General features: G+C 40.9%; 1 long non-coding RNA gene across 1 annotated transcript; it reads right to left on the bottom strand.

Moving 5' to 3' along the window:
- Positions 1 to 7794: 7794 nt before the first annotated feature.
- LOC137543646 (uncharacterized) lies at positions 7795 to 9907 on the bottom strand. The gene is made up of 3 exons (XR_011025557.1): positions 9834 to 9907; positions 9037 to 9168; positions 7795 to 7853 (listed from the first exon to the last, which is right to left on the bottom strand). It is a non-coding gene; the product is annotated as an uncharacterized lncRNA (long non-coding RNA).
- Positions 9908 to 9915: the final 8 nt, after the last annotated feature.

Raw genomic sequence — 9915 nt, 5'->3', positions numbered from 1 at the left:
TGTGACTATATACTGTGCAATAACATGACTCGCAAAACAAATATGTATGGTAAAGGCTCGGAAAAACATGCTATTCTCAATAGTGGACCTTTAAGTATAATGTTCTGAAAAAAAAGGAGCTTACAGATTAAGGTTTATGCTCCATAATTCCTAATATGTACTGTCACTGAGTGCAACAGAAGTGCACACTTTATATAGTTGGTGTCCACTCTGGTGGCTGTGTATATGTTTTTTTACACCTACCATAGTAAGGGTTACGTGTAGGATATGGATAGGTGACTGTAGGTTGTGACTGAGCTCATTAAACATGGATTATAGGTGAAAGGTGTGTGTGTTCATTGAACTTTAATGAATGTCCAATGTTGACTGTATGTATGATAACAAATATGTAAACGTCACTAACCACCCTGGTGAAATTACAACAGGGGGAGCCAGCTGGTTACATATGTCTAGGATGTGTTGGTTGATGGAAGTTGTTGGTGCTCTGTGTGGTCTACTTTCAGTGGAAGGGAATTCTGTAAAGGACATGGGGTAGGGGGGTGGGTGGCAGATAAACTATGATAAAAGGGAGAACATCCGTCTTACACAGATCTCACCTGATGTGGTGGCTGATCTACCGTTATGGGCATTATCAGCTTGCTAGCTTGTGTCCCTCTCACACCAGGGCCCATGTGTGAAGCAGCCTGTTTGTCCTATGGGATCCTGTGGCTTGAAGCTGGATATCCGGCCCAGCTGTGTGGTTTGTAGCGGTTGTTGTCCCAGCACTGGCTGCAACACCACAGCTGCACCCACCTGTGGCCTGTATGGGACTCACTCCCTTAGCAGGGAGAGTCTCCTTCCTAAAAAGTGAACAATCCACACACTGCTCTTTTCAGATACACCACAGCAGTGTGTGGATTGTTACCTTTTGTGGCCGATGACTCTCCCTGCTAAGGGATTGAGCCCCATACAGGCCACAGGTTGGTGCAGCTGTGGTGTTGCAGCCAGTGCTGGGACAACAACTGCTACAAAGCAGACAGCTGGGCCGGATATCCAGCTTCAAGCCACAGGATCCCATAGGACAAACAGGCTGCTTCCGACCTGGGCCCTGGTGTGAGAGGGACACAAGCCAGCAAGCTGATAATACCCATAAGGGCAGATCAGCCACCACATCAGCTGAGATGTGTCTAAGAGGGATGGTCTTCCTTTTTCCTTTTGTTTTATCCAATGAAACATCAACCACCCCATTTCCTTTATAGGTGTGAACAAATCTGTAAGACAGCTAGTAACATGGATCAATCACAACATGCAGCACACATTATTCTGTTGCTCATAATGTTACATTAACATTTGTTTATGAGCTTCTGTTACAAACACAGTGACCATATAATATGTCACACAAGTTAGCTGTAGTCAATGTCCATATGATGCCTAAATGTGCTCAACAAATGTCTGCAACAGCAAGTATTGTAACTGGAGCCATTACAAGGAAGTGGAAGATACTTTCCAACATATATGCTCTTATATTGAAGGCCAAGGACCTGTAACCACAAACACTCGTGATTCTCGGGTGCCTTTGGAGTCCTTACATGTTAATTGGCAACTGACATGGCCAACAATTTGAAGAGCAGTAATATACATGGCGCTATAATATATGCCAAATACTGTGTTGCCTGTATCCAAGATCTGAACAAAACACACAATTAGCCAGAGAAGGATGTTTGTACAACATTAATCCAATAATAGGAACAGCCTTCATGGTTATATGTTGTGGGCAACAGGATGCCTAACCTCACCGTCAACCCTGTACATGGTGTGGTTTTAATGACAACAACCATATCATGATGGTAATATGACAGATGTGATCCTGATCCATTACCAATACACTGTGTACACACTGGAATCTGTCCTCAGTGAACAAAGTACTGTACATGTGACACAACGTTTGTTATGGATAGATTAAATATACCTAAGATAGTGTGCCGGATGCAATATTGCATTCGGGATTGTAATCCACAACACACAGGTTAGACATACCATAGGAAAAGTGCACCCTATGTTACTCCTAGGTGTAACCTGTATATATGTCGGTTGCAAAGAAAACATGTATTGTTGTAACCGGAGCACAATCTGCTTCATTGTTAATCAATGTTGAACAATTTCCAGCTGTATTAACCCAATATACATGTCATTCACACAGGACAGCATATTACCATGTGTGTATAAGTGTTTGTTATACACTTCAACAACACAGACTAACAGTGTGTGAATGCTACAGGCTATATAGTGGAGTCTGTACCCTAACTGTGTTAGCTGGACCAGCCAGGATCTTTCAAAATAATATCATGCGCTAATATACAATTGTACACATACACTGTTGAATATCTGTTGATGTGTTACTAGGTTTGTTTTTGATGAAAGCAAATTACCATGCTATAGTCTTTGCAACTAACGCTATGTTTTTCTGGAGCAAACTTTGGTGGCATCTTTGATATATTACATAGTAATACTGTTTTGAGGATAACCAACCCAACAGACAATAACCAGGTACTTATTAGGTGGATCAGTGAATAATGGCGCACAGCGCCTATGCATAAAAATGGCGCCGCATTAAAAAGATACGCTTATCGCTATTTATCGTTAGTACTGCATAATAATGGCGCACAGGGAAAAAAGAACAAAAACGGCACACACTAACGTTATTTATCAATAGTGGCACACACTAACGTTATTTATCAATAGTGGCACACACTAACGTTGTTTATCAATAGCACTGTTCATTTGCCAAACTGCAGACGTTATTTAACTGCAGAATGGTGAATGGATTTAATGTAACACTGGCAAGGTTAGGGTTAGGCATTACTGGGGGGGGGTCTTAGGGTTAGGCACCATCAGGGGGGTCTTAAGGTTAGGCACCACCAGGGGGGTCTTAGGGTTAGGCACCACCAGGGAGGTCTTAGGGTTAGGCACCACAAGGGGGGTCTTAGGGTTAGGCACCACCAGGGGGGGTCTTAGGGTTAGGCACCACCAGGGAGATCTTAGGGTTAGGCACCACCAGGGGGGGTTTAGGGGTTAGGGATAGATACAGAGAGGGTTCTTTGTGTTAACGCTAAATAACGATAAGGCTTTAACGCTAAATAATAATAAGGCTTTAACGTTCAATAACAATAAGGCTTTAACGTTAAATAGCGATAAGCAGCAAACGGATTAGCGGCAACACTGTGCGCCATTATTCGCAGGCGCCATTTTCAGATGGATCCCTTATTAGGAGACCCATACATGGTATGACCTGTGCATATGGCACATAACATTATGACTACTTCAGTCTGTACACCTCCACGTGTCAGTATGATATTGAAATGACAATCTCCAGCTACTGTATGCTATTTTGACGGGTGAAATGTGTTAAAGGAGTTCTTTAGCCAAAAAAGTAGGCAGTTAAAAAATGTGACAGATGACAGGTTTTTGGCCAGTCCATCTTTTTAAGGGGCATTCGCATGGCTTTGTTTGTTTTCAACAGCATTTCCGGAACAGTAGAAAAATGTAAATAACATAATAGTGTGCAAGTGATTCGGGAGGCCAGCTGGTATATTGCTATTTTGATTGTTAAACTGCTGTACAGGAAATGCTGTTTAAAAAGAAGAAAGCCCTGATAATCCCCCTTAAAAAGATGGCCTGGCCCAAAACCGGTCATCTGTCACATTTTGTAACTGCCTACTTTTTTTTCAAAAAGAACCCCTTTAAGTAACATAGCATATCTAAAGCACCCGAAAAATAGACCGCACACAATAGCACTTCTGTACACATAATGAAGGTATTTGCTCTCTTAGTAGCTCCTTTGTAAGGTTTTTTTCATAGTATAAAGTAATAATCCACCAGATACTTAGCTACCTTTTGCTTGCGTGCTATTGACACTTTCTAATCCAAAACCCACACACATAGAAGAATGGCAATGTTGTACTTTCTTACCTACATTACTAATCAGTAGACACTTCCCCGAGGATGTCGTCTGCCTCCCTAGAAACACTGACTCATCCCAGACTTACAATATTACTCAGCAAATTTTTAAGATCAGACAAATATAGCAGCTTCTGCTCTCTATACAGTTGTGTGGATATTGAACTTTGAATCAAATGTTCAATAGCATGCAGAAGAACACTATGTATAGCATCAAGCCTTTGCATAAGGTCATGACGGTGCTGTTTTTGTGCTTCATGGAACTGTTCACTTTGCGTTTTATCAAACAAATATTGCTCTTTGTCTGCTGCTCTAGTTCTACAAATTAGTTTAGGATTGTTCCTTACTTCACCACTAGGTGGAGGTGTGTAATCATCTAGTGTCTGTTGTGTGTGTTCTTCATTAGTAGCCTGTGTAAGTTGACTACCGGTTTGTTGTGTGTTTTGAGTCAGGGATGTATATGTGCCACTCTGCTCAGCATCATTACCATGTACAAGCATTAGGTTATCATCTTCATTTTTGTCATCGAGTTCACAGATGAGGTCTGATAATGGATGTACATCACTGTCTGAAGGATCAGAAAATATTATGTCGTTGTCTGGAGTAGGAAATGTTGACTCGTTGTCAATATTCTCTACAATACACACAATATACTATTCAATTGCATTGTGACTAATAACATATACTGTATAACACAGTGCATAAACATGCAACACAGGTATAATTGTTCTTACTAACAAATATTACAGTAAACTTTAACATGTACATATCAGTTTGTGGCAATTATTAATATATAAATAGACTTCACACACATACAATCTACATAATGTAGACTTTAATGTACATTGCCATGACATTAATGGCAGCCTCTAGCGTGGGCCGAGAGAGGACATGGACCCCTTAACTATTTACTCTTTCCCCTCAAACAGGGGTGGCAGGAGGGAGAGAATGGGAGATAGAAGAGGAAGCTGTGTGGACAGGGGGGAAGGGGGGGCCATTCCCCCACCCCACCCCTCACCTTGGTGCTCCCCCTGTCACTCATTTTCCCCATCAGATAGCGGCTGCCAGCACCATATAAATACTTTGTTCTTCCCAGGGCGGGAGAACAAGACATCTGTGCGCAAGTGCCAGTACTCTGGTCTACTGTAGAGCAGAGTAGCGGCGCTCAGATCTGTTACTCTCTCAGCCAGGTAAGCAGGAAGTGTTATTCCGCTGCTGACAGGCGCTATCTGATGGGGCAAGCAAGAGACCGGGAGGGCCAAGGTGAGAGAGGGGGGGGGGTTTAATGGCTCCCCTTCCCCAATGGCCACACAGCTTGCTCTTCTCTTGGCCATTCTCTAGCTCCTGCCACCACACCTGAGGACATCGATACCCCTGGCTATAGTGGGGGAGGGTATGTCCTGACCACATCTACTGGGGACACCTATAGACCTGGCAACATATACCCCTGCCTACAAATACTGGGCACATATACACCTGCCTACATACGGTGGGTACATCTAAACACCTTCCTAAATATATTGCGGACAGAGAGACCATTCTGTCATTATCTGCATTTATGTTGTGTTTAGGCATTTTGTGTGGGGGTGGGGGGGGGATGGAAAATCATTACCTGGTATAACTACAGTACAGTTATCCCCGTTCACATGCCGTCATGACAAGGGCCATTTGTTTCCCACAAATGCCCACATTATTGATGGCACCTTAACATTTGTGACTGCCTCCTGATATGTGGCTGCCTACAACCAGCCCTAATGACATCCGTAATGCTAGATAATGGGAGTGTTTAACATGGTCATAATGTAATTCTGTTGGTAGCACTTTTTCTGAACTAACTAAATTACTGTGGCGAGTATAAGCTTACATTTATGTAATTGTCATGATATATGTATGTGCATAGTTTTAATGCTTTGGATGTCCTCAGCTATGCCCATGAAAGATGCTTGTGAAGTTTATACATTGCACTTTAGCACAATACATTACACACCACTAAATACACATATTTCAGTCGAAATGTATCAGTTATGTACGTTTTTTTTGCGTGAACGACTCCAACCCTCCTTTAATGCCTGGAATTGAGTCTGGATCTATTAGTGCACGTAGCTTCTCTTCATATGCTTTATAATAAATTTCACAGCAACCACCGTTTTTTTTCCTGCAAAAACAATAACAACATTTAAAATGACACTCTTGATACACCATTGTTTGGATATACACTGTCGGCATATCAACATAGAGAAAAGTGCGTAATGTTTTTTAACATTCTATTCAGACACAACAGTAACTACAATTACTAGTCTACTCTCTTTAATTGCTGTATTGTTTTGTTGTTATGACTCATTGTTGAAATTATGATTTCACAGTCATTCACCCGTTAAGTAAGCATAGTAGCTGATGATTCAAACCAGATGCACAAGGGGCATGCTTGCCCTTTAAAGTGAGGCAAAGATGAAGCACCCTCATGTATGTTAGCATATAGATCAGTGTGAACATTACAATAAAAAACTACCATGTTTTCATTGTGATTGTGCACTGCACAGCTTGTTTGTGTGGTTAAAGTTCCAAACTCATCAACTCAGCATTCTGTCTGGCTTTGCTGTAATAGCTCAGCTATAATGATTCCTGAGCAGAGCCAGCAGGGGGAAGGCTTTAACTTGAAAAGACATGAGAGAACACAGACTGAGCTATAAATATTCCTGACCAAATCCACAATTAATGGTCAGTCGTGATTTTTAGCAGGCCGCATTCTAACAAAGCTGTGCAGTGCAAAATGAAACAGAGCAAGGTAGGTGTTTTCTGCAAAGTTACCAGTGATATATATGTTAAAAGACATGAGTGTGATTTGTCTCTGGTTCCCTTTTACACACATCATCTTGTAAACAAACAGCTACAATGATTGTTCAGCAGTACTAGAATGCATAGTCAGTCATGGTTTGTCAGAGGCCTGGCCAAATACAAAAATTACAGTGATAAATGGTACACACACGAGGATTGATGAAGCATTAAACTTCACTAATTAATGCAGAGGGGCTGCAGCACACAATAGGAAACAGTGACAGGGGCTCTTGGTTACGCTTTAACGCGCTTAAGCTCACCAACTGCGCCAAAGTGTCCCCAATCTGGTGAGTCCTACTCTACCATGCAAAATGCCAGTTTTTATAAGCAGTCTAGTGGGAACTAATCCAACACCCAGAGTCAACTAAATGGGAGAAAAAGGAATTAAAAACACCTCACCTTTCACTAGCTACCAAATGAACTCTCTGAACATGTGCTATGCACTAATTTATATACTTAACTGTGCTAGAGGTGGGCGTGGCTATGCAGGCTCACAGGGGAAAATTATAAACAAAACTTCACTATGACATATAATATCAATCATTAGGGACCTTTGTGTATAGTTCACTTACAATGGTCATGACTTTGTGTACCTTTGTTTATGTTCATCCGACATCTTTTTCAGAACATCACGTTTGAGGTCTTGAAATCGCTTCTTCACATTAACAACATCTCTTTTGCACACCCCCACACTATTAACAGCTTCCAATATTGACAACCATTGGTCACGTCTCCATGAACTGTCTGCGCTTGCCTTCTTCACCCTTATAAGTCGGTCATATAAAGGGACCAATTTCTCCACCAATTTCATGTTCTCAGCACTTGTGAATCTAGCTTTACGGCAGTCTTTTTTGTTGTCTTTCTTGCCGTTCACATCGTCAGCAGAACAGTCGAGGTTTGGATTGTCACTCTGTTAACTTGTGGAGGTACAGGTCTATTCTTCGGAGGAATGTGGGATAATTGAGTGAGGCTAAGGTTTTTTTTGGTGGCCTCAGGCCGGCACTGTTTTTGGCCACCATATTTTTTTTGCTCAATTCCTCCCCACCAAACCATTCATTTTCATCATTAGTGTTCTTTTCTCCCTGTGTGTAAAGAATCAGACAAGGTCAAATTGGAAATGGAGACATCATTAGTGAGTAAAGAACAACATAATATTCAAAGCACAAAGACTTTGTAGATGAACAATAAAAGAATAAGAATTTACAATGAAACAGACCAAAAAAAACCCTCAGATTAAAGGACATCTATATAGATAGAGAGAGAGAGAGAGAGAGATAGAGAGAGAGATAGACACAGACAGAGAGAGAGACAGAGACAGACAGAGAGACAGAGAGAGAGAGAGAGAGAGAGAGAGACACAGAAAGAGAGACACAGAGAGATACAGAAAGAGAGAGAGACAGAGAGAGAGACAGAGATACAGAGATAAAGAGAGAGAGAGAGAGAGAGAGAGAGAGAGAGAGAGAGAGACACAGAAAGAGAGAGACACAGAGAGATACAGAAAGAGAGAGAGACAGAGAGAGAGAGAGACAGAGAGACAGAGATAAAGAGAGAGTGAAAGAAACACAGAGAGAGAGAGAGAGAGAGAGAGAGAGAGAGAGAGAGAGAGAGAGAGAGAGAGAGAGAGAGAGAGAGAGGGAGAGACAAAGAAAGGAAGAAAGAAAGAAAGACAGAAAGAGAGAGAGACACAGAGAGATATGTAAATATCACTAATCCACCAGCCGGATGTGAATTGTGTTATTGACTAATCATGTTGGTTATTAACATTCCTAATACAATCCTCAACTGAACATTCAGTCTTGGCTTTCAGAAGATGTATAGAAGCAACGTCTGTGTTATGTGTTGTATGTGAAAGAACAAGGCTGCCCCCTTGTGGCACTGGGCACTAATCATTCTTGACACAGCATTATAGTAAAGTCTGAGTCAACGCTGAGTGGCAAAGTTAATTATGCATGCTTTTTAAAAAGCTGAACATTCCATGACAACAATACACAGCAGGGTAGATGTATTGTAAAATCTCCCCAAAGACATATATAATACAATACATGAGGGTGCTCCATATCTGATTGACGTTAAATATATTCAGATGAGGGTATGCAAATATCACTCCACTTACTGTGTACTTGGTTATTTGTTGCTATTAGGGTATGGATTTCAAATAGTAATGAGACATAGCTTCATTTGTGAACTATGTGTGTAATCTGAACATATCAAAGGGATGTTGGGTCAAAGATGTTGCCATTCAGTGATGATAGTATTGACATGTACCTCATTATCCAGATCATACACAGGGTTGCGTGGCACTTTTTTGGAACGTTGCAGTACTTCTTGGGTGACACTTATATCTTCCTTTCTTTTTTTTGAAAGTACATAACTTTTAGATGTAGGATGCATCTTTGTCTGTAATGTGTTAAAAATAAAATTACATAGCTATCACAAATCAATCCATTCTACATGCAACATATAAATAACTGCCATATTTGGACAATATTCCCAACCTTCTTTCATGTGTCACATACAATGGCTTAACATCCGAACACAGAATGGACATGTTAGACAGGAGTGTAATAACCTTATAAACACTCCTTGTTTGAACTTACAGCTCACAAGCCATATAGAAATGATGTGGCAACATTACATGAATGTTGGACATGAAAAAATAATGTGATTTACCATTAAGACCACTTCAATCATGTACTGGCTAATTATATGTCATGTTTCAAGGATTCATAATGACATCATCACAGCTCGGGTAGTAGATTAATTGATAGAAACCCCCCAAAAATACCTTTGTAAGGTTCATTTTTAACACACTAAATGTGCGTTTGTGGGGTCATGGCCATTTGCAAACATGTGTGTCACATGTATAAATGTGTGCTAGTTTGAATAGACATTGAGTACTACATGGCCTCTGAAAAGATGTAAAGGTCTGTATGGGTTTTAAAGCCATATGTGTTAGGGCCATGTGACACACATACATGTCAACACATATAATTAGAGTGATAACACAACTAGTGCTATGTGCCACAAGATTACAAATAGTCACCTTACCATTTAATACTTACATTATGTACATTCTGAGGATCTCGACGTCTTTTCAACATGCCAAGGCGCTTTGAGGTATTTGGAACATCAGATTCGTCATCA

This window comes from Hyperolius riggenbachi, unplaced genomic scaffold (assembly GCF_040937935.1).
Source record: "Hyperolius riggenbachi isolate aHypRig1 unplaced genomic scaffold, aHypRig1.pri scaffold_141, whole genome shotgun sequence".
Taxonomy (NCBI): domain Eukaryota; kingdom Metazoa; phylum Chordata; class Amphibia; order Anura; family Hyperoliidae; genus Hyperolius; species Hyperolius riggenbachi.
This window is presented reverse-complemented; position numbering and strand designations above follow the sequence as displayed.